This window comes from Parasteatoda tepidariorum, chromosome 3 (genome assembly GCF_982258835.1).
Source record: "Parasteatoda tepidariorum strain Cologne lab strain chromosome 3, Ptep-v5.0, whole genome shotgun sequence".
NCBI classification, from domain to species: Eukaryota; Metazoa; Arthropoda; class Arachnida; order Araneae; family Theridiidae; genus Parasteatoda; species Parasteatoda tepidariorum.
In genome coordinates, this window is record NC_141757.1 from 73,421,207 (window position 1) to 73,448,209 (window position 27,003).

The 27,003-nt window shown below is 26.4% G+C and overlaps 1 protein-coding gene and 1 long non-coding RNA gene across 3 annotated transcripts in view; one reads left to right on the forward strand and one right to left on the reverse strand.

Annotated features, from left to right (window-relative positions):
• LOC139425700 (uncharacterized) overlaps positions 1-23,501 on the reverse strand; it is an 85,350-nt gene extending 61,849 nt beyond the window's left edge. Inside the window, exon 1 of the long non-coding RNA XR_011636853.2 lies at positions 23,435-23,501. This is a non-coding gene — a long non-coding RNA (uncharacterized LOC139425700). The remainder of the gene's footprint in view (positions 1-23,434) is intronic.
• Positions 23,502-23,553: 52 nt separating this feature from the next.
• The window catches only part of LOC107448419 (uncharacterized), a 153,220-nt gene continuing 149,770 nt past the window's right edge, over positions 23,554-27,003 (forward strand). For both annotated transcript variants that reach the window (XM_071181383.2, XM_071181386.2), the window contains exon 1: positions 23,554-23,925. The gene's annotated coding sequence lies outside the window, so the exon portion shown is untranslated. The remainder of the gene's footprint in view (positions 23,926-27,003) is intronic.

Genomic DNA, 27,003 nt, shown 5'->3' on the forward strand with positions numbered 1-27,003 from the left:
CAAAATTCGAAGGCAATCGATACACGAAGGCAAGTTTATATAAACGTGGTAAAATAATAATAAAAATACTACGTCTGAAAACCCTGAGTTACTATGAATTTCTTGTTTTTCAGTGTTACCAATAAATATCGAAAGAAGAAGAAGAATTAAATTTTTATTTAAAAGTTTATGTAAAAAAATATTGATAAAAGGTGGACTTATTCACAATGGCTTCTGAAATTGTTATACAATATATTCAGAAGCTATTAAAAAAAGGGCTGTCTAACCTAGAAAAAAGTAACCAACGAGTAAATCCTTTAATAACTAAGAAGAGTATTATTTATTTCATCAAAATTTCCAAAAATCAGAAAATATCAAAAAATGGACTTAACTGCATTGGCTTCTGAGCGGCTCAATTAATTTCTGTTTTTCAAGTTCTTCTTGTCTAACTCTCTCTTCTACAATTCTAGTCAATGATATTTTCGCATTCTTAATCTCATAATTTTTACTTCCTATTTTAAACACATGTACTTGAGAAGGAATTGCTTCACCTAGTTCCTCGGCTAGATCAAAGAGATCTGATTTCTTTTCCTTTATTAAAAAAGGCCCTAAATCGTACAGTATTATAATGGATGAACTACTGCATTTCATTATACTTTCAAATAACTTAATAATTTGTAATGTAATTTAAGACGTTCAAACCTTCTAAAAGAAACGAACCAAACTTTCCAAAAAGTCCACAAAGCTGCCACCAGTAATAATTCTATAGTGTCACAACTAACAGAAAATACGACGTGAGTTCTAAAAATTTATTTCAAACCTTAATACACAAATTCTTAAATAAGGAATAAAAAAAAACTTCTCTTTTGAAAAAAACCTGCTTCATTTCGGACACTATCACGTGTGTTCACTTTTTATTTGGAAAATCCTAACACCCTGAATTGCACTTTCAATTTGGATATAATATCCATTTGCACAAGTTTCATTCATAACAAATGTATAAAGGGTTCAGATTTTTTGATAATTTTAAATACACTTTTAGCTTATTTTGTGTTAAAAAAGAGATTTAACTTTTTAAATGAAACATGAAATCTTCGAATCATAATTAAATTTTTGGGCCAAATTGAGAGAAATAAGACAAATGATTTACAAACGCTATTAAAGAAATAAAGGATTTAGAATTGTTTTCTAATTTTCATTTGAAACTTCTGTATTTGAGTAAAATATACAACATTAGGAGATACATTTTAGTTTAAATTTTTATACAACAACATTTTGTAAGTAATGTCGCTTCTTTAATATGAATTCGTCATATAGAAATCTACAGTCAAGTGAAGTTTAAATTCCTGCAATAAAAAGAAAAAACAACAAATATTTTAATTAACAATTAAAAAAATAATGAACTTGGGAATCATCAGGTATTTTTTTGTACTTTAGAACTTGTAATTTTGAATAAAAAGTAACACATCGAGGTATTTTTAGTGAGGTGAATTGTTATACAACAACATTTTAACACCATGAAAGCCAATTTTTTAAAAAAGAGTTCTTATAGAAAATTTTTATAAAGATTAAGTTTATATCCATACATAGAATAGCAATCTTAACGCAACAATCTTAACATAACTTAACATCTCTTCATAATAAACAATTATAATAACCTCAACAGAATATGCATTAACATAGGTTTCGCTAATTCAAATTAACTCATTTATGAAGGGTGAATAATGTTCATATAACGTACATTCCTATAAATGGAATTACGAAAGCTCTTTGTAATACAGAACTTTAGAAGCTTAGAGTTCAGTGAAATTTAAGATCTTTGTTAAATGGGCAACTACAACAATGCCTTAATACGGCTTAACAGTGTGTGAAGCAATTGATGGGGGAGGGTATTAACTACCACTATAGCTAAAGCTCTGTGCATAAATGAGCAAGTAGGAATACAGTCTAATCTTGTCTCAAATTCTGGGTATGACTAGATCTTTGCACGTATTTTCGTATTTATAAAATATATAGTCGTATTTATAAAATAATGACTTTATGTTAATTTGTATGCGACTTACACGTTAAAAAAAATGCATTATTAATTAATTAGAAATCAGCACCTATGCGATATTTCTAATGGTTTCCAAAATTTTTACTTTAATGTATTGGAAATTTTTCGCATTGAAATATAGAGTAAAAAGTTATTTGTTATGCAAGAAAACAATAAGAGTTTGATTTGAAGGAGACAACAATGTAAAAGAGATGTCATTATCGTGGATGCAAAGCTTGGTGCGGTTTGTAATTTAAACAAGGTAATTTTTTCTTGCTGGTTTTCATATTTGTTGCTAAGGTCAACCGGTGGAGTTGTTATTTTAGACAAACTAAAAATAATGCTTTCAAGATGACCATTCTTTCAAGCAACAACGTGGTGCTGTCTCAGAACAAAAATAACAGATATTCTTGCAAATATTTTAGTTTAGCATGGTTTGAAGAAAAAGAAAAAATTTTTTGTAGTTCTTCTTTCAGTAACGCCCTCCACAGACGAACTTTGCAACTAAGATTGAAAATTGCGAAAATTACAGTTTCGTTCGCTTATAAAAATATTCCAGTTTCGAATGGTTTCACATGCAACTGAAAACACTGTATTACAGTTTCCAGCCAACAGTACCTTCTAGTGCCGAACTTCACAAATACTTTTAAGACTTGACATGAGTAACTAAAACTTTCATGAGTTCAACGTAGCAAACCGTACTTTTGTTTACGGAATTGGCAGTACCGTAATTTTACTTGTTGATCAACTCCTAAAGGATATTAATTTTATAATCTGTTGTAAGTTAGGAAAAAAACATTATCTCTATGGAGAAAGCCAGTTTGCATTTAAGTGCACGCCGACCTCCAAGCTCAAACGAATATCAATATCGCCAACTCTTGAAACGAAGTAGCGCGGGCTTTTTTTTTGCATATAAAAAATAGTGCGAATCAAATTTCTGTCGGAAGAGTTTAACTTTTGAAAGCTTTTACATTGTTTTGAAAGCATAATTACATAATTTGATCGCTAAATAAAACGGAACTATTATAAAACCAAACTATTATAAAACGGAAGAATTGCTTGTTAATGTTTATTAGTATAAAACAAATGATTTTTAACATGAACGTTAGCTTTCATTTGAGTTTTTTGAATAAAAAATATAGATAATTTCTTAGTATAGTTTTAAGTTATTATTATTTTTTGAAATTCTTTAATTTTTGCATGAAAAATTAAAATTATATTTAAAATAAATATAAATGAAAAAGATTTATACGAATTAAATTATATTTCAAATAAAATTTCATATTTCAGTTTTATTCCCTTTCATCAAACAAACTTCCAAATATTAAGACCAGATTCTAAAAATTAATTACATTTCTCGAACATCAATTGAAGGGGAACTTCATTATTTGTAGAAGCTGAAATACTCAGCGAAAACTACTTCATGCAACATTCGTATAAGCCATAATAAATTAATTTTTTTTTATCTTATTACATAGAAAAGGTCAAAGTTTGCGCCTTTCCTTCCAATTTCATTTCGAGAGCTTCGATATTCCGAAATCTCTTCAACTTCTTCCACTTTTTCGTGTTTTGGAATATACTTTTACTCTTCTATTGAAGGAAAGTTCGTTAAGATGAGGACTTTCTTTGAAGTTGCGATGGTCTTTCGCGTGAATTGTGGTTATGGAGAATATGCTCTTCATCTGTTTGCGCTTGTGGCTTTCATTGAGGGTATGCTTCATTTCCCACGAAAGGAAATCCCCGAGGAAAAAGAGGGAAAGAAAACTAGTGATAAAGGAGGTGTAAATGCGCTGGCTTTATCGAATAAATTGAATTCTCTAGACGAAATTCATCATTGCTTAGTTTACTTTCGAAAAAAGAGATTGTTAAGCATGTTTGTAGACTTTTTTGGTAGTCTTTCTTATATTTATTAACTTTTTCTTTATATTATATCCTTAGCAATTTTTTACAATTACATTTGAATTTAAAATAAAAATCTGTCCTAAAAGAGAAAAAACTGCGACAGGTATATATATATATATATATATATATATATATATATATATATATATATATATATATATATATATATATATATATATATATATATATATATATATATATATATATATATATATATATATATATATATATATATATATATATATATATATATATATATATATATATATATATATATATATATATATATATATATATATATATATATATATATATATATATATATATATATATATATATATATATATATATATATATATATATATATATATATATATATATATACTCTTCTCTCTTGTGGCTGCTTGGGTGATTGTTCCACCTATATGGTGGCCTCGACAAAGTGATAAATAGAGAAGGTAGATACTTAAGGCGTTACAAGTTTTTTTTTTGTTGAAAAAAAGAGGAGCACATACATTCTAAGTCGTATAAGATCTGTTTGGTTGTTAATATTGTTTTCATTGAATAAATGTTCACAATTATGCAAATTATGACTCAAAACAATGTAAAAGGACAATATATATAAAAGAATACTTTTGTTATGATAGTCACTTTTTCTTAGCTCTATTTCAATTATTTTTCTATCGTAATAATGCATAAATCTTCACAAATATGTAATTTCTAGAAATCTACGCCACCATGCCAGTTTTATTCCAGATAAAAGGAGAAAATTTCAAAAGACTGTTATTTTCATTTCTAATGTTAAATTGAAATCTATTCAGCCTAACAGTCTACTTGCAACATCTGATGGGACACATATGTCCTGTTAGGTTCGAAAAGGTTACAAGTTGTACCAAATTTCTTCAACACGTAGTATTTCTATATATTGTTAAGTACTTTTTAAGTATAACGAAGGAAAAAATATTTAATTTTCATGATTTGATTTAACTAAAAGATACTTTTATTCGATCTATTTTATTCTTTCATTTTATCATTGATGCTTTTACTGCTTTAAAAAGATATTTTATTCTATTAGCAGATTTCTAAATGACTAAAAATTCGAAAAGTAAAACTAATAATGAAATGTCTATCAAATGTAAATTTTTTATAAGCTTTATTACTTTAAAATACAAAAATACGGAGTGAGGGTATAAAGAACTGTAAATTACTCTGAAATAAAAACTGCCAAAAGAATTTTGTTTTCCACAAGTGATGCGAACTTTGACATTTCTTTTTAGCGTTTTTTGAGAAAATGTTGGACTTTCACAAATTCTTTTTGCTAAACATTAATCAGGAAACAGAAAACGTATTTTACCGGATGCAGCAAAAAATGCTTACTTGCAAAACAATATTAAGTGTTTTTAGAGGTAAATTCAAGTTCCTTGTAGTTTTCTGGGTTCGTGAAATAAAATAAATAAATAAACATAGTGAAAAGATCGGAAAGAAAAAAATTGGGATAGAATTTCCTTCCTTCAAAATTTCTTTTTCCTCTGTTATTTTTTTATTTCTGTCGAATACTCAGTATTTTTTGCTAATAATAATGTATATAATGCTGTCTTGAGATTTATGGAATTTTTTTAAAAAACTTTAATTTAATTTGAAACCAACTATGCATAACAAACTTCACTGTAAAAATGAATTTTATGTTCAAATGGATTTTACTGATGATGCACCCAAAGTGCCTGTACTTTATACCTTAATTTGATACGAAATTTTTTGCAGTGTAGTTATGCACTCTTATGTGCTTAGATGTTTTACAAAAAGTAAAGCGCAAAAAAAGTTTTTAACAAAGATTTGTTTGACTGCGCAATGAAACTGCGACGAGCTGAAAAAAAATAATTAGAAACACCTTAAGTTTCAGTTGAGTTTTAACTGATTTAAAGATGATTTATATAAAAATATTCTATATTATAATTTCAATCCGTATATATATATATATATATATATATATATATATATATATATATATATATATATATATATATATATATATATATATATATATATATATATATATATATATATATATATATATATATATATATATATATATATATATATATATATAAATTCAAAAAGAAGATAAAACAAGGGAAAATTATAGATATATGCAAAAGGGGGGGGGAACTAATAATTAATGAGAAAAATAACAAACAACTGATTTGAAAAAAATAGGAACATTTTTTTTTACGGATATAATCGTGTGGGCTGATGAAAATATCATATCTTTTATTTTCCTTTTTTTTTAAAAAAATTTCATCCTCTTTTTTTTTTTTAATCAGTTTTTTTTTATTTTTTTCATTAATTATTATTCCCCCCCCCTTTTGCATATGTCTATAATTTTCGTTTCTTTTATCTTCTTTTTGAACTTATCTAATGAGTTCTGTTTACTTGCAGCTTATGCGCAGTAAATGAAACTTATTGTTTTCCTTAATCTTCTTCGTGTTTTCTTGTATTTATTTATTGTGTCGTGTATATATATATATATATATATATATATATATATATATATATATATATATATATATATATATATATATATATATATTAAAACATGAACTTTTACTATATTATATTTTCTTAAGGATATTTCAAAGGATTTTGTATGCTATGATTTTAAATCTTTATGTTTCCCATTTTTTACAATTTTTACAAAGACATCTTAAATCAGTGTTTTCTAAGAGTGGCGAAAGATAGAGAGGCACGTACGTTTGAAAATTCAGATAAAGATATTTTAGATGCGTCACGTTTGTGTTTATGATACTATGTAATGTCTACTCTACATAATCTTTGCGACGTGATACACTTGCTTAACAACACATTTTTGCACAATGTGTTAGGTTTCATAATCTAAAAACTGCTAGTTTGGGAGTTAAATCTTCTAAAATCAGGAACAGTTATTATGGTTTTCGGCATACTATTATCTTTCACAATGTATAATTCATAAAAATGTATGAATAAGGAAATAAATAAATAAAAACAGTTTGCTGTTGTAGTTATTCCTGTTCATAAAAGTTCCTGAATCTGCTTGTAAGAAATGTAGTTGTTTTTGTTCGTAATAATAATAATAAATAAAAATATTATAATATTTCATGCTTTTAAAATGTTTGTTTCTGCTTTTTTTAAGTATGAAATGGAATTTTTTTAGAATCTTATAAGACATTAACTTTTCAAAATAATTTTGTTTCAATATAATAAATGACTATAAAAATTTAAAACATCGATATTTTTGTATTAAGTATATCAATTAAATTTAATAGAAAGTGTGTTCCATAATGATTGCCTTTCATATGTATATTTTAGAATCCTTATTTAAATAAATTTAAAAACGCATGCACACGTAGTGTTAGAAACTAATTCCTAAAGAAATAACAAAAAAATGTCATCAACATCTGTGACATCACTGCTGAGGAAAGCGGGACTGAAAACTTCAAAATATGTTTGACAAACATCAAGACAATATTGAGGAACACTTTAAATGTTCATCAACAAATTATATTTCTTTTAATAATTTTAACCACACCTATTTGTTTCTTTCTTGAATGCATTTGTGATTCTTATGTGCTTGGAATCTTAACATAAGTTTTAACTATGATTTAAAAAATCATATATTGAAGAAGATCCTTATAGAACACCCTGTATTATCCCCATAAATTTTTTAAGGACTTTGCAAAGTTTATTAAAGAAATTTTAACTTGTTTTTAAACTATACTGCTATAACTTGAGACTTCATATATGTTGGACAGAAGATGTATTTTATTTCCAGCACTCAGAAAAAATGTATGGTCAAAATTATCAGAATATGGTAGAATTTACCATGTGTTTAGGTTCATGGGGACAATAGAAACCCCAGTTACTTTTACCGAAGCACTTTGGAAATGGTTTTGGTAAGATTAACCATAAAATATGACTTCATAATAAGTGATAAAATTTGTAAATATGGTAAAATTTGGTAATTTTATCTTGAGATTGACATGAAAATCATTGACTCTGCGAAATTTACTTTTCGGTTTTGTATTTTTTACCAAATGTATACTAATAAAATCCATAATTTCCTGTTTTCAAATTATGGCTTTTATTAGTATACATTTAGTGAAAAACCATATGAACGGAAAAATTACCACACAAATAATTTAAATACCATATATCTTAGTTAATGTTTTTTTTTATACCAGAATGTCATTATCATAGAGTACGGTAATTTTACCAGAAATTTTATAGTTTATGGAAATGTTATACTGATAACATTATCTAACTAAACTGTTTTTTTAGGAGAATAGCTAATATCGGATTTAAATTTTACTGCAAGAACTTCTTCTACCAAGAAAAAGTTTCTTCAAGATAGAGTTTAAATTTTACTTGACTTTTTGGCTTTAGTTTTAAAGTTTTTGTCAAAGTTTCCGGTTAATATTTAAAGAACGATGAACGAGAAATGTCATAAATCCCATTTGAGTTCGAAAAAAGTTGAACCAACGATTTTAAAAATGCATGCAACCAGTTCTTTAGGAGAAAGTATTTTTAAAGAAACAAATCAATGAATTCGAAAGTTTTGCACTGTAATTATTGTTCTTATTTTAAAAAGTTAAGGGGAAGGTAAAGAAAATAGCAATTGAGAAAAAAAATAAAAGCATTTTAGAAGAATTACGATTATGATAGACTCACACGAAACGAATGTTTTATACATGTTTCGTAACCGTGATTACTCTTTAAATTACGTACTGTACAAAAAAGTGTCTTGTCGCTATTTAACGTATTATAGCAGCCAAAGGTACCAAATTGGAAGAGCAGGACACTGTTTTAAAGCATTGAAGAGAATAGAGGAAATATTATGTTGTCAGGGCTGGGACGCGAACCCCCGTTCTGTCAGTCATGAGATTGACAAATTAGCCCTCCCGGCTATAATATGTAGCCAGCTGCTTGGAACTATGTGGCTTCATTAGGTGGGTTTAGTTGGTGCGATGAAATTTTGGTTGTTTAACCGTATTAGGTGAAAGTAGTTATAAACGGTTCTTCTCACAGTTAACAGTTTGAATGCCATCTTATTTATAGTTGACTGATTTGATTGAATATGATAAAATAACAATTAATAAACTGTTATTTAACTATTTTGTTGAGAATTTTTTGACAGTGCAATCGAATTAGGCAAGATCAAGTATTTGCATAAGTGCAAGGAAAAAATTTGCTCTCTTGTGCAATCAACTAGCACGAGTATAAGAAAACTTTAAATAATCATCATAAAATCAATAAATAAACTCAATCTTTGTTTTACTTAAAACTAATTAATTTTTTAACACATTATGCTCATATTTTATAATAAAAGTATCTTTTTGATTAACGTAAACCATGTGGAAAAGAGACATTAAAAAGATTTTGCTTTATTTCTCCAATAAAAAGCATTTGACGACAGGCATTGGCTTTATCATTAACGCAGAGTAAATGGTTTACAAAATGAATGAAATCACTGCATTTTATAGCTTAAGCAATGTACCGCCTTATAAATTGCGTTACACTAAGTACAGTTCACTTAATGTTAATCGATTTTATGAGATAGCTTAAAGAACGACATTTCATTCATGAGATACTTCTCCTTTATTATTTAGATAATAATAAATTAGCTATCGATATTTCTTACGTTGAAACTAAATACTTGATTCTGAAAATTTATTTATTGAATATTTTTGCTCCACATATTGATAAACATAAGAAAAGTTACATCCAAGTTGATATATAAAGAAAACAACCAAAAGTCTTATTTCCTACCAAACTATTATATTTCATTTGAAATATCACATGATCACTTTAGAGAGTCTATAGACGTTTGAGCTATTAAGAATGATAAAAAGACTTTTCGTGCTGTGAGAGGCTAGCGAGTACTCTTTATATATACTGATTTTTCTTTGTCTAATATTGAGTTCTAGAATGTACTATACATTTAATTCAGTAGTGAAAGAAATGCGAAAGAAATAGATTTGAGTTAACTCTACAGAGAAAAAAAAAATTATGGTAAAATCACCATACTGTATGTATGGCAATAACATTTGAAGACAAAAACATAATTCTGGCTAATAAAACCAAAATATGTTGTTTATAAATCATTTATTAAATCTTAATTCATATAGTAATGGTTTACCGGAAATTCTGGTTTTCAAAATTGTAGTTTTTATTACCACACATTTAGTGAAAAATACGAAACTGAAAAGTAAATTTATCTTTATAAATGGTTTTCATATCATCATAATAATATATCATGAAAAAATTACCAAATTTTTCCTCATTAATTATATTTTATAACATATTATAAAACAATATTTTATTGCATATTTTATCAAAATCATTGCCAGATCGCTTTGTGAAAATTACAGAACTTTTCAGTGTTCCCATAGACACAGAAATATGGTAAATTTCACCATATTGAGGTAGTTTATTTCCTAATTCTTTATCAGTGTACAAAACAAGTCTGGGAAGTATCAAATCTAGTCTGAAAAAATTATAATGTATATTTTTATTAGCATTGTTAGCTAGAGCAGAAAATAAACCTAGATGCCTTCGATTCTCGTCCCTAGAAACAGAATATAAATACATAACAGATGTGAGGAATCCCATAAAGCAAAGGCTGGTTTATTAATAATTGAGGTTATATTTGTATCCCCGATTTATTTTGTGCTCGTAAAAATTAATAAGAATGGGCAACGAAACAACCCCAAAAGTTATACCACATATAATTCATTAAATTAATATTGGTTTTGCTTGCTTGCAATTCCCATTTTATATGAGTAGTTCAGGAAAAAACTAACTAAAACTTCTAAAATAAGTTATATAGTTGTATTATTGCTAATAAGTCAATGTAATTGAATGTAGCTAGAATTTCGATTATATGTTTTTCAAATTGAACTTTTTCATTTCGAAATAATGCCGAAAATATAGAAAACCTATGCTTCATTTTAAACGTGGATACTAACTAAATGTCGTTTTAAAATTATTTTTATCCGAAGTAACTCTAATTTTTTGCAATATCTTTTATCTATGGTTATTTATTTATTTTGAAATTTAAATGCGAACCAATGCGAAGAAGTACAAGTTTATTTAAATAAAATATTAAAATATCATTTTTGAGTTAATAATATATTTGAAATGCTTTATTATTATGTAATATTTTACTCACAATTGAATAATCATCCTGCTAATTATTCCTGGTTTCAAGTTGAATTTAAAGAAAAATATAAAATAAATTCAAGATATGGGCTTACCACTGTTTACCAATTTAGGAAAATTAATTTGTTAATTACTTAAGTTTTACTATATAACTATCATAGCTCTTGTTACTACACTAGAAATCAAATGTTGTATTAAAGATCATTTAGACTGGCAAACGAAAGTTTTATTTTTGATTACTTTTAATAGAAACAGTTTGATTATATTTTTGACAATATTTTTTTCATCTGTATAAATATTTGAATTTTCACAAATTAAGATTAGCTTGTTTTTCTTTATCTGTACTGATGTTTCATTTGGGAGATGTTAGATATTCTTGATATAGACTTTGTGGCCTGCTTAAGCAGAATCTGAGTAAAAGCCTTTAACTAAATGTTGATTTTAATTAGATCCATGATTAAACTTTTAATTAAATCTATGATTTTATAAATTGAAATGCCATTTAGTTAGCATTTTTTTGGGTTGGCTTAGCAGGTTTCTATAAGATGTTTGTGATTAAAACGGAGGAATATAAACATAAACCCTTCTTTTAATGTTTATGGTTTCACACCAACATGGAGTTGCATTTTTGAAAACTATTAACTAAACTAGAATGATCTTTTGTGGTCTTCAAAAACATAGTTTTATCAAAAACTATCAATTAAATATTCGGAGTTTCTCCCCTAATAATTAAAGCGTCATTTAGTTGCATTTAATTATAGCAAAAATTAAAAAAAGACACAGAAAAATAATTGAATCAGCCGTATAAGGAAGACATTAAATGCTAAAAATTCGAAACTCAACCTTTTGCATTAATTTGAGTTTATTTTCATGCAGACTCTCTTATATAATTATGTACTAAGAAAAAAATATGGTCAAAACTACCAGAATATGGTAAAATTTACCGTGCTTTTAGCTTGATTGAAACACTAAAACAGAAAGCACTTTTTACAGAAGAGCTTTGATGATTTCGGAAAAGTTATTTATAAAATATAATTTCATAATATGTGATGAAATTTGATAAATAAGGTAAAATTTAATAATTTTATCATCTTTTTTTCAGTTAAATTAATTTTTCAGTTTTGTATTTATTTTACTAAATGCGTGTTAATAATAGCAATAGTTTTGAAAACCAGAATTTCTAGTAAATCGTTACCATATAAACGGAAAAATGACTGAATGAATGGTTTAAATTTAGCATATTTCTTATAGTATGAAACGCACTTATTAATTCAATATAATACAAGAAACAAAAAGCAAACAACCACAGAAGGAGTAAATCGATCGAGTTACTTTTGGATTTCTATATCCATGTCAGTGAGACTACAGAAAGAAGTTCATATAGTATGATGAATAATAATGAAAAAAACACACGAAGAAAAATACTCAAGAGTTGAAAAAAAATATATACAATTCAAAGTTTGAAGGGTGGCAAGCGGGAGTGTCTGTTTTAAAGCAAGTTAAATCAGTCGTAAAATAAAAATACAGCTATATGAAAAAAAGATATATATATATATATATATATATATATATACACTATCTGGCCATTAATGACCGGACACCCCTCATTTCGGATACATGAGGTGCTAGCATCAAGTCAGTAGGGCGTAGGGCCGCCACGCTCCCGAATCACAGCTTTAACCCTTCTAGGAAGGCTATCCACAGGTATTGGTACACGGCGGCAGGTATTGCCCGCCATTCCTTCTGTAACATGGCGAAGAGTTGAGTGGTGGTTTTGGGGCGTTGTGGTCCGGCCCTCAACCGGCGCTCCAACTCCAAACCATGAGAAACAGGATTATATATATATATATATATATATATATATATATATATATATATATATATATGAAGGATGAAGGGTCTTTATATATATATATATATATATATATATATATATATATATAAAGATATATATATATATATATCTATCTATATATATATATCTATATATATATATATATATATAAAGATATATATATATATATCTATCTATATATATATATATATATATATATATCTATATATCTATATATATATATATATATATATATATATATATATATATATATATATATATATATATATATATATATATATATATATATATATATATATATATATATATATATATATATATATATATATATATATATATATATATATATATATATATATATATATATATATATGAAGGATGAAGGGTCTTTATATGGAGAAAAAAAATCTGGTAAAATTACAATATTGTATGGAAATGAAATTTCTGCTCAAAATAAATCTTAATTTTCTTTTTATGGGTTTTCCATTTTATGCTTGAATAATTAAGCTAGTATTTTATCGTAGCCACGGATTCTAATTTCTTTCTTACATCTGCAGCTTAATTCTTTTACGCAAGTATTTGAGTGATAAGTTATCTAGAGACATGTTTAGGCTTTATTGACTAGACCTATGTAGATTTTCTTATCATTATCATACAATTCGGTTTTTTTACTAGGATTTTTTCTCCGTATGTCTTACGAAAAGCTCATACAATTAATATTTTTGATCATGAAAGCTAAAGTATTAAGCGTTACAATAAAAGAAAGAAAATTATTCTGACGTTCTGCAAACACAAACTATATAACTGGCTCCTTTCTTTAAAGTGTCTATTCATTTATTAAATTGGATACTTGCACTTCTAGAAGAAGAAGATCACAGATACCCATACGCGTGACTTAGGAAGTCAGCTCCAGCTGATCGTTCACAATGGCGTGTTAAAGTTAAGCAAAGTATCTCCAGATAAGTTAGAATGTTAATTAACAAGATGTTAATGAAATACAGCGCCTTATCACACATCGAATTTGTTTAAATATAATTATTTCTTTTCCACTTTTTTTATTTAACTTAGGTTTATTATTTGTTTATGACTTTTATTGCAACCATGATATATTTTTGTTTTGTGTACCTGGCAATTTCGATGCATAATTAGTATGTTTATGTTTTACGTAGCTGCATGCCTGTCTTGGTGTTAAGTAAAAAATATGCACTGAAAGAATTGAAATCCTTGTGAAAGAATCTTTAAGTAAGAATATAGAATGTGTCACTTAAGAGAATTGATTCTTGTCGGGCTTGGTTTACTTGAAATGGAATGAAAAGAACAGTTGCTAACGTGAAAAATGTCACGTTTCAACAACCAATAAGGATAGAGATACTCACACTACGTCACTTGCAAGCGGTGTCACATTAAAATCTACTTTTTAATACTTACACTCTGAGTTAAACTAGCTTTGATAACTTTTGATATCTTCAGTGTGTAGGTATTCATTTTTTTATTATCGTAGTATACTTACTTAAATATACTTACTTACAAATGACACATAAAATTTAATCATATATTGATGCATAAAATTGATTCGTTACTTTCAAGGGTTCTCAAGAATATAAAGTTTTTAATTTATAAATTAAAGAGTAGTTTTTAATTAACATCTTTGGCGAATTATAAAGATATAATTTGGCAAGTATCGTGAAAATTTATGTTAAATGACATTAAAAAAAACTAAATTTTGCATGTTGCTGTGTTTTTCAAAAATAGCTAATATCAAACGATCGAAAAATTGTCATTAAAAGCCATGCATTTTAATAATTATTGTTTTATTGCTTATTTAATAATTAATTAATAATTTTATTGTTATTTTGCGAATTATTTTTTAAAATTATTAATATTGTTGCTATTTATTTTAATAATTATTGTTATTTTAATAATTATTGTTAGCGTTCAAATAATTTAAATCTGCCATAATAATTCAAAGAATTAACTTAAAAAATATTTCCCAAATAATAATTTCTTCACAAAAATAAATGACGCAATTATTGAGTAGAATTCTGATCTTCTTTTTGCAACTTTCCCAAAGATCTTTTGCAAGAAAGCATGCTAATGCTTCTTGTAGAAGTGAAAGGAAAAAAATAAATAAATATGTCAATAAAGTAAAGTGGAGAGTTCTTCGAATCTTTTTATTAAAAGACAAGTGTAAGGCAATATAATTTGTTAACTATTGCTTTATTAGATTTTTGATTCCAATTCATAATATCACATTAAAAAAATAATCTTTTTCAACTAAAATCTATGAACCAGTAATGAATGACAATTCTGAAAGCTTCTTTCTACCATTTTCAAACAAGTTCTTGAAATATACATATTAAAACTTCTCGTAAAAATGTAATAAAAAACTACATAAAAAGCCTATAAAGGAATAGAAGATTGACAGACGCATTTTATTGAAAGACAAATTTATGCTAATGGTCCCATGAAGAAAAGAAAGCTATTTGAGACAGCTTATTGAGACTGTCAACCACTAGCTTATCAAAATGGCTCCATGCGAAACTTTTTACCATATTCAAAATAGCGAGAGCTTGTTTAATGTATAAAAAAAGGAAATTTTTTCTCTTTTTCTGCTAATTTTGCATGTCTTTGTCAAGCCACAATGTTGTTTTTGGAGCATCATTGTCATTTTTGTAACCAAACATTTATTTCAGACAAACTGTACGATTTTTTCTTCTCTGTTTCATTTTTTTTATGCCTCTGGATTTCAACAATTTTTCTTCTGAAGCATAAATGCATCATAAAATAAAAGATGATAATGTATAATGATTTAAAGCAAGATAAAATTTTCAAGAGTTATGTTGCTTGGCGCAAGGCCAAGAAACTAAGAGTATAATTTCATTGTAAAAATCTTTGAAGAGGAGAAACTTGGCGGAATCTGAAGATCATTGTCAAAGGAGTTTGTACGAAATCAAGCATAATTAAATAGGTTATTAATTATAAGGATACGTTTTGTTGTATCTAAGATTTGATTACGATGTTGATTTTAGTTTCGTTTGATGACAAAACCTCTTGAGAAAATTAAGGTATATATTCAAGCAAGTTACTTTGTTATTTAATTAACACTGACTAATTTTAGAAATCTTGAAAAAGGGAGCCTTGAAAAGGAGAAAATTGGTGGAATTTGAAAATGATTGTCAAATGAGTTTGTGCGAGAGTAATGTATTATTAATTATTGGGATAGGTTTTGTTGCCTTCAAACTGAGAAAAAAAAATATGATCAAAACTATCAGACTATAGTAAAATTTACCGTGTTTCTGGCTCTATAAGAACGCCTAAAAGCTTGGGAATTTTTACTAAAGCACTATGGTAGTGGTTTTGGAAAAAATAACAATAAAATATGGTTTTCTAATATACGATAAAATATCTCAAGTGTGGTAAAATTTAGTCATTTTATTATGATACCTTAGAGCATGACATAAAAACCATCTAATCTGTTACATTTACTTTACAGTTTTGAATTTACTAAATGTGTGATAATGAGAACTATAATTTTGAAAATCAGAATTTCCGAACCAATTTCATAAAAACGGAAAAAAATTATAAAAGGAATAGTTTAAATACTGTATTTTTGGTTTTAATACCAGAATTACACTGTAAACAATTCTAGATCAAATTCGGAAAAAAAGCGCTGGCATTCAGGGTGATGGTATTTTTTACTGTAAAATCTATTTTTACCAGAACATGTTATGAAACAAATAATCTGATATAACATAATTTTTTCAGTTATAATTACCGTCCCGAATCTCTCTATTGAAATAATTATTGTCAGAAGTACGGTAAAAATGGGTTTTACAGATGATGCATTTAAAGTGCCTGTACTTACCGTGATTTGATCCGGAATTTTTTACACTGTATGTTTTTTTTCCTATTTTGTGGCATTACCGTACAGTACGAGAATTTTACCAGAATTTTTTCTCCGCGTAATATGACGTTGATTTTAGTTTCGTTTAAAGACAAAAGCATATTAAATTATTTGTTAATGCATGTTACTTTATTTTCTTAGCACTAACTTATTTTAAGAAACTTGATAAAGTGCGTTTTGCAAATGAAAAACTTGATGGAATTTGGATGCTATTGAATGAGTTTGTGAGAGATCAAATATAAATAACTTTTATTATTAATTGACAGAATAAATTTTGTTATTTCTAATATTCGACTAAATCGTTAAATTTAGTTTCGTTCTAAAATGAAAAGAATTGTCGCTGTAATGAAACACTGTGCTTCTCGTATGCAGTTTTTTATTGTATCTAAAACTGATTATTTTTAGATCATTGAAAGTTCCCTAAGAAATAACAAAATGCTTAGAATGAAAATTTTTTTTTCTCTAGATTTCCTGTATATGAAATTCTAAATAAATCTGTTTTCTAGGCAGTTTTGGAAAAATTGTTGTTTTTGAAAAAACTTTTGTTCTTAATTATAATATTAATGTAAGAATGGATAGTAGAAGTTATAGTAGAGTAGGTCTCAATTTCATTTTAAGCTATAAATTTACTTATAAACTGTAATATATTCAGAAGTAAAATGCTTTAACGTTATCAATTTAGGACCTTTTTGCAATTAATTTGCCAATGTATTAGATATCAGATTACGAAAATCTGCCACAATGCTGGTTCTGAAGGGAAAAGCAATGAATATACCTAAAAACAGCCCTTTTTACTGTTAAATTTGTTAATCATATAAAATAAAACATAATTGCATAAATTATAGTCATTTCACACTGTTTGGATTAGTTAACACAGTCTTTCCATTCTATGCCAGATCTTATTCTTTTCTTGGTACCTTATATTATGAATGCATATAGCAGTCTCAAATTAATACGTAAGTGAAGAAAAAACAAAAACTCTTTCGAAATCTAATTAATCACTATTGTAGGAGGTGGGACTGAAAAGATCGAAACCCGTTCGTCTTACTAAAAGAGACTTTGAGAGGTGATAAGTAAAAAGACCTACAGAAATTTTCATTTGTCAATAACAATAGTTTCATCGCTAGTGATTCGTTTGATGACGTTTTTTCCCCTTTGCTTTAATATTAATTTGAAACGACGGATTATGGGTTAGAATTCCTTTGCCGTCGGGTTAATCATGGAAAATTTTCGTGGTTTTCCGTGTAATTCAAATGCAGGTTGGTTCCATCTCCACGAGTTTGCATCAAGTTTGAAACAATGCTTGATCCAAAAGTTCTATTGTCTTATTGATTGAGTTTAAAATTGAAGGCTACGGAGCTGAACATTGATGGTCGTAAACTCAGAATTGGGCCGGCTGTTCAATGCCGATTATAATACAAAATAAAATGTTTTAAATTTTTGAATTAAACGACTGTGGGCGAAAACTGAAATGCACCACCAGACTTTTATTAAATAGACAGAAATTTTTTTTATGTCTTATAAACCAGCAATAGGTTATTAAATATTCATCTAATTCGATGTCACATCTGTTATATTAAATATTCATCTAATTCGATGTTCCATCTGTTATATTAAATATCCATCTAATTCAATGTTTTATCTGTTATATTAAATATTCATCTAATTCGATGTTCCATCTGTTATATTAAATATCCATTTAATTCGATGTTTTATCTGTTATATTAAATATTCATCTAATTCGATGTTCCATCTGTTATATTAAATATCCATCTAATTCGATGCTTTATCTGGTATATTAAATATTCATCTAATTCGATGTTCCATCTGTTATATTAAATATCCATCTAATTCGATGTTCCATCTGTTTTATTAAATATTCATCTAATTCGATGTTTATTCTGTTATATTAAATATTCATCTAATTCGATGTTCCATCTGTTATATTAAATATCCATCTAATTCGATGTTCCATCTGTTTTATTAAATATCCATCTAATTCGATGTTCCATCTGTTTTATTAAATATTCATCTAATTCGATATTTATTCTGTTATATTAAATATTTATCTAATTCGATGTTCCATCTGTTATATTAAATATTCATCTAATTCGATGTTCCATCTGTTATATTAAATATCCATTTAATTCGATGTTTTATCTGTTATATTAAATATTCATCTAATTCGATGTTCCATCTGTTATATTAAATATCCATCTAATTCGATGTTCCATCTGTTTTATTAAATATTCATCTAATTCGATGTTTATTCTGTTATATTAAATATCCTTCCAATACGATGTACCATCTGCTGTGTTAAATATTCATCTAAATCAATGGTAAATCTGTTATATTAAATACCCATCTAATTCGATGTTAAATCTGTTATATTAAATATCCATTTAATTTGATGTTCCATCTGTTATATTAAATATCCATTTAAATCAAAATTTCATCGGTTATATTAAATATCCATTTTTTTTTATCCATCTAGTTTTGATATATTTCCTTTTTTTAAAGAAATTCCGTCCATCAGAAGTGATCATTATCCCGAACCGAATTCACGAATTCCCAGGAAAGATTTCTATATTATTCAAAAATATTGTAAATAAATATATAAGAAACATATTTATAAAAATTGAGTTTATGATTTTTTTTGCGTCTTTCTGCATGAAATTCAAATAACATTCAATATTTCCTGCTTTAAATAAGTGTGTGTAAATTTTATGGAAAATAGATTTGACATTGTGAAATAATATTTGATACTGGATTTTTCCTAGAGTTTTTTGCTACTCTAGCTATTTGTTATTTATACGGGCTGATTTTTGTTAATTTATCTTTCGTAAACATATTATGATTAAAATTCTATGGACTTCGTTTTTATAGAAATCATATTTTTAAAATAATGCAATAATAGTAAAAGCGTATGTAATAAGTAACATTTTATTTGGAAATGTGCAATCACTATTGTTTTTATTTACTTTTTTATTTTTTGCGTTGAATTTTATTTATTCATCTTTCCTTAATATATTTTATAATTTATATATTGTGATATTTATCACAATTAAAATCAATTAATTTATCACAATTATTAGTATAACAATGCATTCAATATTAAAAAAAAATTATTAAAAATGACGAGATTTTTCCAATAGTATTTCTACGATTCATTATTTTATTCGTTTATCTATTTGTTATTACTTGAGGTTTTTTAAAGAAAAAATTTTATAATGGTTTTGTTTTTATTGAAATTCGTTTTCATTACGACAAAGCAGATATCGTCAAGATTTATGACATCTAAAACAACCTGTTGTTTTTTATAGTATAATACTTCAACTATTGTTCTTTGCAATATCCCTAATAATGACTTGTGTGTCTTCAATAAATTTAAATTCAGTGCTCAACTTGTTAACGCATACGTAGACTCCTAATCAATAACATTCATTATTTTTATAGTTATACTTAAAAATTACGACACAGCGAATAGAATCCTGGTAAATTTATTCCCGCGTGTATGGTAATGGCATATCTGGTAAAAAACAGCTTCATAATTTTGTTTAATAAAACCAAAATATACAGTATTTAAACCATTCATTTGGTAATTTTTCCATTCATATAGTTACAGTTTACCGGAAATTCTGGTTTTTAAAATTATAGTTCTTATTGCAAATTTTAAGAGTAAATTTAACTGAATAAATAGTTTAGATGTCATGCTTGGAATTATCATGATAAAGCGACAAAACTTTACTACCTTTATTTTACTACACACATTTTATTTACCTTATTTTATCATATTTTATGAAACCATATTTTATTGTTAATTTCACAAAAACTATTAACCGAGTGATCCAATAAAAATTATCGAGCCTTTTGGTGTTCTCATGAATGTTTTCATCATATTCTGAAATGATTCACCAATGATCTGTCTACCACAGAGGATATTTTATGCCAGCACAGTGGTCGGTGCATGCTGGGATCAAAATTCGTATCAATCAGCCACCGCTGGAATTCGGACCTGGATCAAAATCATTGGGAGACGAACGCTTTATCTTCTGTGTTACTGCGGCTCAAAACGTATTTTCAGAAAAAAGTCTTAATTATTATTTATCAAAATTTGTTCGAATATTTTTTTTCAATGAAATATTAGAAAATGATTATGCAAACACGCATTTAATAAAATAATTCGATTAATAGCATTGAAATGTTGTCCTCGTTCTGAAATAACTTAATAAATGAAAAAAAAAACATAAATTTCTCAATGAATAATTTATTGCTCAATATTGTTTTAAACGTTTTCCATGTAATGAAATGATTTTGAAAATAAGTAATATTTAAAATCGTTTGTTCAAAAATAACATTGTCGTGTTTAATTCATTTTGAGATATTATTTCAACAAATCAAAATAAATAAATTTATCAAGTTTATTATCGCGCTCGCATTTTCGATTATAGCATTTCTGAAATTAATATTAGCATTTTACATAAATTGCAATTGACGCTGATTAAGATGTACCATTGCATATGTTTTAACATTAAAGGTTGCATCCCAAACCTTTTCTTTATTTTTTTATTTGAAATTAAGAAAACAGCTTTGAAAATACAATATTTTAAAAATCGTATCCTCTAAAACAATGTGTTATTTTCTATATTTTGAGATATTATATTGAAAAAAGGTTTTCTTTGGAACAAATGATATATTTTTACTTTCAAGGTAAAACCAATACGGAGGAAGAAACTTCAAACCTGTTCGAAAAAACTAATAAATTCATTCTTGTTAATAGAAACAAACATTTTAACTTTAAGCGCACAGAACTAATAAAGTAAAACTAAAAGTTTCAAGACGCGCTGTTTATAATTATTACTGTTGAAGTAATCACATTTGACCTTTAAATAAAACATGCATCCTTACACGAAGCGTTAAACCATTATTAAAGCAAAGCTAAAGACTTTCAGCATGTTATATATAATTCTTAGGAACAGATTAAGAATTTAAATTTGACTCTTATAAATAAAAAATTTAAACCTAAAACTAATATTGAAGCAAAACTCAAAATTAAGAAACATGTCAATATAATTATTAAAAAAAATTAGAAATTGCGTTTGACTTTTATAAATTATACATAATTTCTTAAATCTTAAAACCCATATTGAAACAAAGCTAATTTTTTTGAAATAATATCCAGGTACGAACCAAAAAACCGAATTTGCATATTCGAAAATAAAACAAACGTTTCTATTTATAAATTTTGAACCTGTCAGTGAGTATATGTTGCTTATGATACTTATGAAGGAACTAAAAAATCGAATATTATTTTTATAAATAAAATACAAAATTTTTACTTTACAAGCAAATCTAGTATTGAAGTGAAGTTAATTTTTTAATAATTATTATGAACTAAATTTGTCTCATATAAATTAAATACGCATTTTTAAATAAATAACTTACAACTAATAGTGGGGCAAAATTATGAAACGTTATTTACAATCATTATGTAAAACGTACGAAATCATATATTACCTTTCTGAATAAGACGTATGATTTCTCATTTTAATATAAACCAACAATGACGTGAAGTTAATTTTTTTATGATTGCTATGAACTAAATGAAGAAAAAAATTTGACTCCTGCGAATTAAAACACACATTTTTAAATTTGTAATGTAAAATTAAAATTGAGGCAAAACTGCAAGATGTTAATTACATTTATTATTAAAAAAAACTAAGAAATGAATATTACTTTTTTAAATAAGGCACGAAATTTTTTTCTTTTAATGTAAAATCAACAATAATGCAAAAGTTATTTTTTTATGATTTTTTTTAAACTAAGTGACAAAACAAATTTGATTCTTAAAATTAAGCTAGCATTTTTATACACGAAACGTAAGACTAATATTGAGAAAAAACTATTAGATACCAATTACAATTATTATGAAAAAACGAAGAAGTAACACATTTGTAAATAGCAAAACACAAAATTTTAATTTCAACTAAAAACCAACATTGATGCGAAGTTGATTTTTTGAGATTGTTAAAAACTAAGTGACAAAACAAATTCAATTCTTATAAATTAAACACGCATTTTGTATATGAAACTTAAAACTAAAAGTAATGCATAACTATATGTTCTCTATAATTATTATGAAAAAACTAAAAAGAAAACAAACGAAACATTACTTTTCTACATTGTAAAATAATTTTTTTTTAAATTTAAACGAGAAACCACATTGAACCGAAGTAAATTTTTTCTATTTTTATTATTCTTATTAACAAAGCTAGACAACAAATTCAGATAAATAAAAACAAGCATTTTTTTAACTTTAATCTTTAAACTAATATTAAAACAAATTTATATTTATTATGATAAACTAAGAAATGACTTTACACTCTTATAAATAAAAACAAAATTGTGCTTGCTTACAAACTTGTTTTATTTCTTTAATATTTGAAATAAAAAAAAAACTTTGATAAATTATCACTTCGTAATATTTGTACTTCATAAATTCTCATAAAAAATAAAAATGTCCCATTATAGGCCTCACAAAAATAACGATTTTAGAGAAGCAGCATACCATCTAAGAAGAATGCGCCCCATCGGAACAGCGGGCGCCCCTCGTTCGTCGTCAGGGTGGCGCCAAGTGTATACAAGAGATATACATGAGATATACATATATATACAAGAGAACTCTAGCTAACGCTTCAATCACAGTTAAATGAGAATATTGCGCCCCTCTCTGACGTCACGTCTATGGTTACCAAGGCAACGAAAGTACGCTTTTCTGGTTTGGGGCTGAAGATAGCGGGACCCATCAGAAGAGCATGTGTTCCGACAGAATGAGTTGGTTCCCGTAAGGGGGTGTTCCATCACCCTGTTGCGCTTCGTTCCCGTGATTATTGATGAAAAATAGATTCGTGTGGCAATGTGTTAGCAGACGTGATAGTGCTATATGTGTTTTAGTGCAGCTATTTTAGGATATATATGTCAAAGTGTAAGCTACTGAACGAAACTTAAAATGGTGCTTGGTTTTGATTTTACAGGAGATTTTGGTATACTTAAATGACGGTAAGTGTCTAAATGTATGCATTGAAAAAACGAATGACATTTTGAATGATATATTGCAATTTATTTACATTTACTATAGCATTATTTCTGTTAAAATATTAATTCAATTATTTGCAATTATGCTGCATTGTTATGGAGTTTGCGAAAATGGTGAAAAAGTTTTTGTTGGAGTCTCAAAAAATAGTTATGCATATCATTTTTAGAAATTTGCAATAAAAGCGTTTTAAATGATTTCATAAACTGAAAATAAAATTTTTTGCACATAAAATATGTGTCGCTTTAAATATATAATTTCCCAAACTACTCCTGACAGCTTGTTTTTTTAAACGTAAATACATAGACAGAAGTTACTTATTTCTTTTTTATTTTGTTGAAATTTGCTTTATTATTATAGTTTCAAATTTGTGTGTGTTTATTTAAGTAAGTAATATTGAGATATTAAGTTAAGGTTATTGACGCTTAAATACATAGCTTATTATTCGATTTGCAAAATAAAGATGATTGCAAAATATTTATAACTGTTTTACGAATGAATTTGTTTCAAACCTCAAAACCGTATTATAAAAATGTACAAACCTACATGATTAATTAAAAAAGGAGTTATAACTGTCAATAAAAATAACATTTTAATAAATAAATATATTCATATAATACAGTGCTTTTTTATTTAATTTTTTTAATTCTCTAATACTTTTTTATTGGTGCTTCTGCAAAATGTGCATTATGACAAATAAGTTAAATACTAAGTATTGGTTCTAAATTTGAGTATTTTGGTAAGATAAATCTATTTACAAAGGAGAGGTAATGGATAATTAACTAAATTTAAAAAAAAAAATCTTTAATAAATTTATCAAATTTTGGGGCAAGCAAAATTTGTTTTATAACTGTTTCGCTACAATAGTTTTTAACTAAAGAAATATAATATATAGCTCTTGAGAGTTTTAAATATTTCTAAATATTTTTAACTCATAAAGGCTGATTTACGTACTGGCATTATATTTAAAAAATAACTTTTAACTAGAGAAACTTTCTGTTTTGTTGATATGAAATGCATGGTTTTCTTGCGGTGCTAATGTTATATGTAAAATTGAATTTGTTAAAATTATGACGGAATTATAAGAAACATAATTTTCAAAAATCATAATTTTAAGAATTGCGTCTGAAAGTATATGGATTACAGTAAGCAATGCATGTGTTACATATTTATTCTGCCCCATTTTCAGTTTACAAATTCCAATGTTCAACACCGTAGCCTTGTAATTTGGAACCCAATCCAGAAGACGAAGGAACTTCTGTATCAAGTATTGCGCGAAATTTGCCGTCGTGGAAAACTTTTTGATGGAACAAACTGGCATTTTCATTACATGGTGAAGAAAACCACGAAAACCTCCTACGGATAGGAGACTTACGGATAGCATTATAGTCGGTACGAGCCTGGTGCGAAATACGTATTTAACAGTCATCGCTGGGATTTGAATCTGGGTTTTCTGGGAGTCGAGAGCTCTATACCCTGAGCTACCACGGCTCATGAATGTGTGATATACATGTGTGATATGCACATTAGTTTCAGTTTATGCTTTTGTATATCTGAAAAAAAAATTAATTATTTTTTTTTGCGTTTTTTAATATCTGCACTTTTGTGAAAATCTATGATTCAAAATTTTCAAACAATGAATAATGGTAGTAAAGTACATATGTTTTAGTTCAGTTAATTTATCTTTTAGTTAATATTTGTAATACGTATTTAAAGCATCTCAAATATATTTTTGGTTTGATAAAGATATAGATTAATTTCTGTTAGCTTATTTTGATTGACTAAAAAATTATATATTTAGTCATATTGTTAGAAATGAATAATTTTGATAATTAAACTTAATTTAAAATTGTCAAAGAGTATAGACGATATTATATATATATATATATATATATATATATATATATATATATATATATATATATATATATATATATATATATATATAAATACTCTAAATAATATTTTTTTTTCAAAAATTATAAAAGAATTTCGAACTTATTAGCTGTTCAATTTTATTTAAACTCTTTCAGTTTTTATGATGAAGTAAAATCCCGGCATACATGCTTAAATGTTATTAAGAAGGCATACTTAGTCAGCTAATGGCAAGCTTCACGCACTTTAATAGCAGCTGTCAGGAAACTGTTTTAAAAAATAAATGAAACCGCATTGTCTTCATATTGCTGCGTAGTCCTTAGAAAGAATAGAAGTTAATAGTTCTGAGAGGAATAAAGAGTGATTCGGCGGCAAAGAACTTTTATGTGACATTTATGTAGTGATGAGCTAGTGTTTAAATATAACGATATACCCGTAGTTAGTTGTTAGATTTAGACCAAGTAGAATGTTTCAATGAATTTTTTTTTGTTATGTTATAAAAATATTAAATGTTCGAAAAACATTCTTAAAGTCATTTAAAAAAAATCAATCTTTCAGCTTCATCGTTGTTTGCTAAATATAGTTGGTTTTTTATTTATTAGAGGCAATAAATATGCAATTCTATGATTAACAAGTGAGAAGAGCAAATAAAAAATTGCATCGAACTGAAATTTAAAAGAATTTTTTTTTAAATGTTTTAAAGTTTTCGATTGTTTTAAACAGGTATGATTTAACATTTGAAATTTTTTTTACCCCATTGTCAATTACTTATTAGTTTTCATGTTTTGCTACTTAAAATGAAAACTTCTTTCAGTTTAAAATTATCAGCAAGGTATTGAAATTTCAAACCACAAATTGTTTTTCAATGTTTGTGTGACTTTATCAGACCTCATCGGGATAAGTTATTTGTTTGATATTGTTTTCTTTTGGGAGGAGGTATGCAATTTAAGAGATTTTTAAAATTGTTTAAACTCATTGGAACTAAAAATCATTATATTATCCTAACTTTAGAATTGTAAAATTAAACCAATGAAATTCTTCATTACAATATATTGGTTAAAATTAGATTATTGATTAACATATGTAAGTAATAAAGTAAACTTCAAAATAAAAGTGATTCAAAGCTATAAAAATTGGAAAAAATGTTAAGTAGAATTAATAAAATAAAA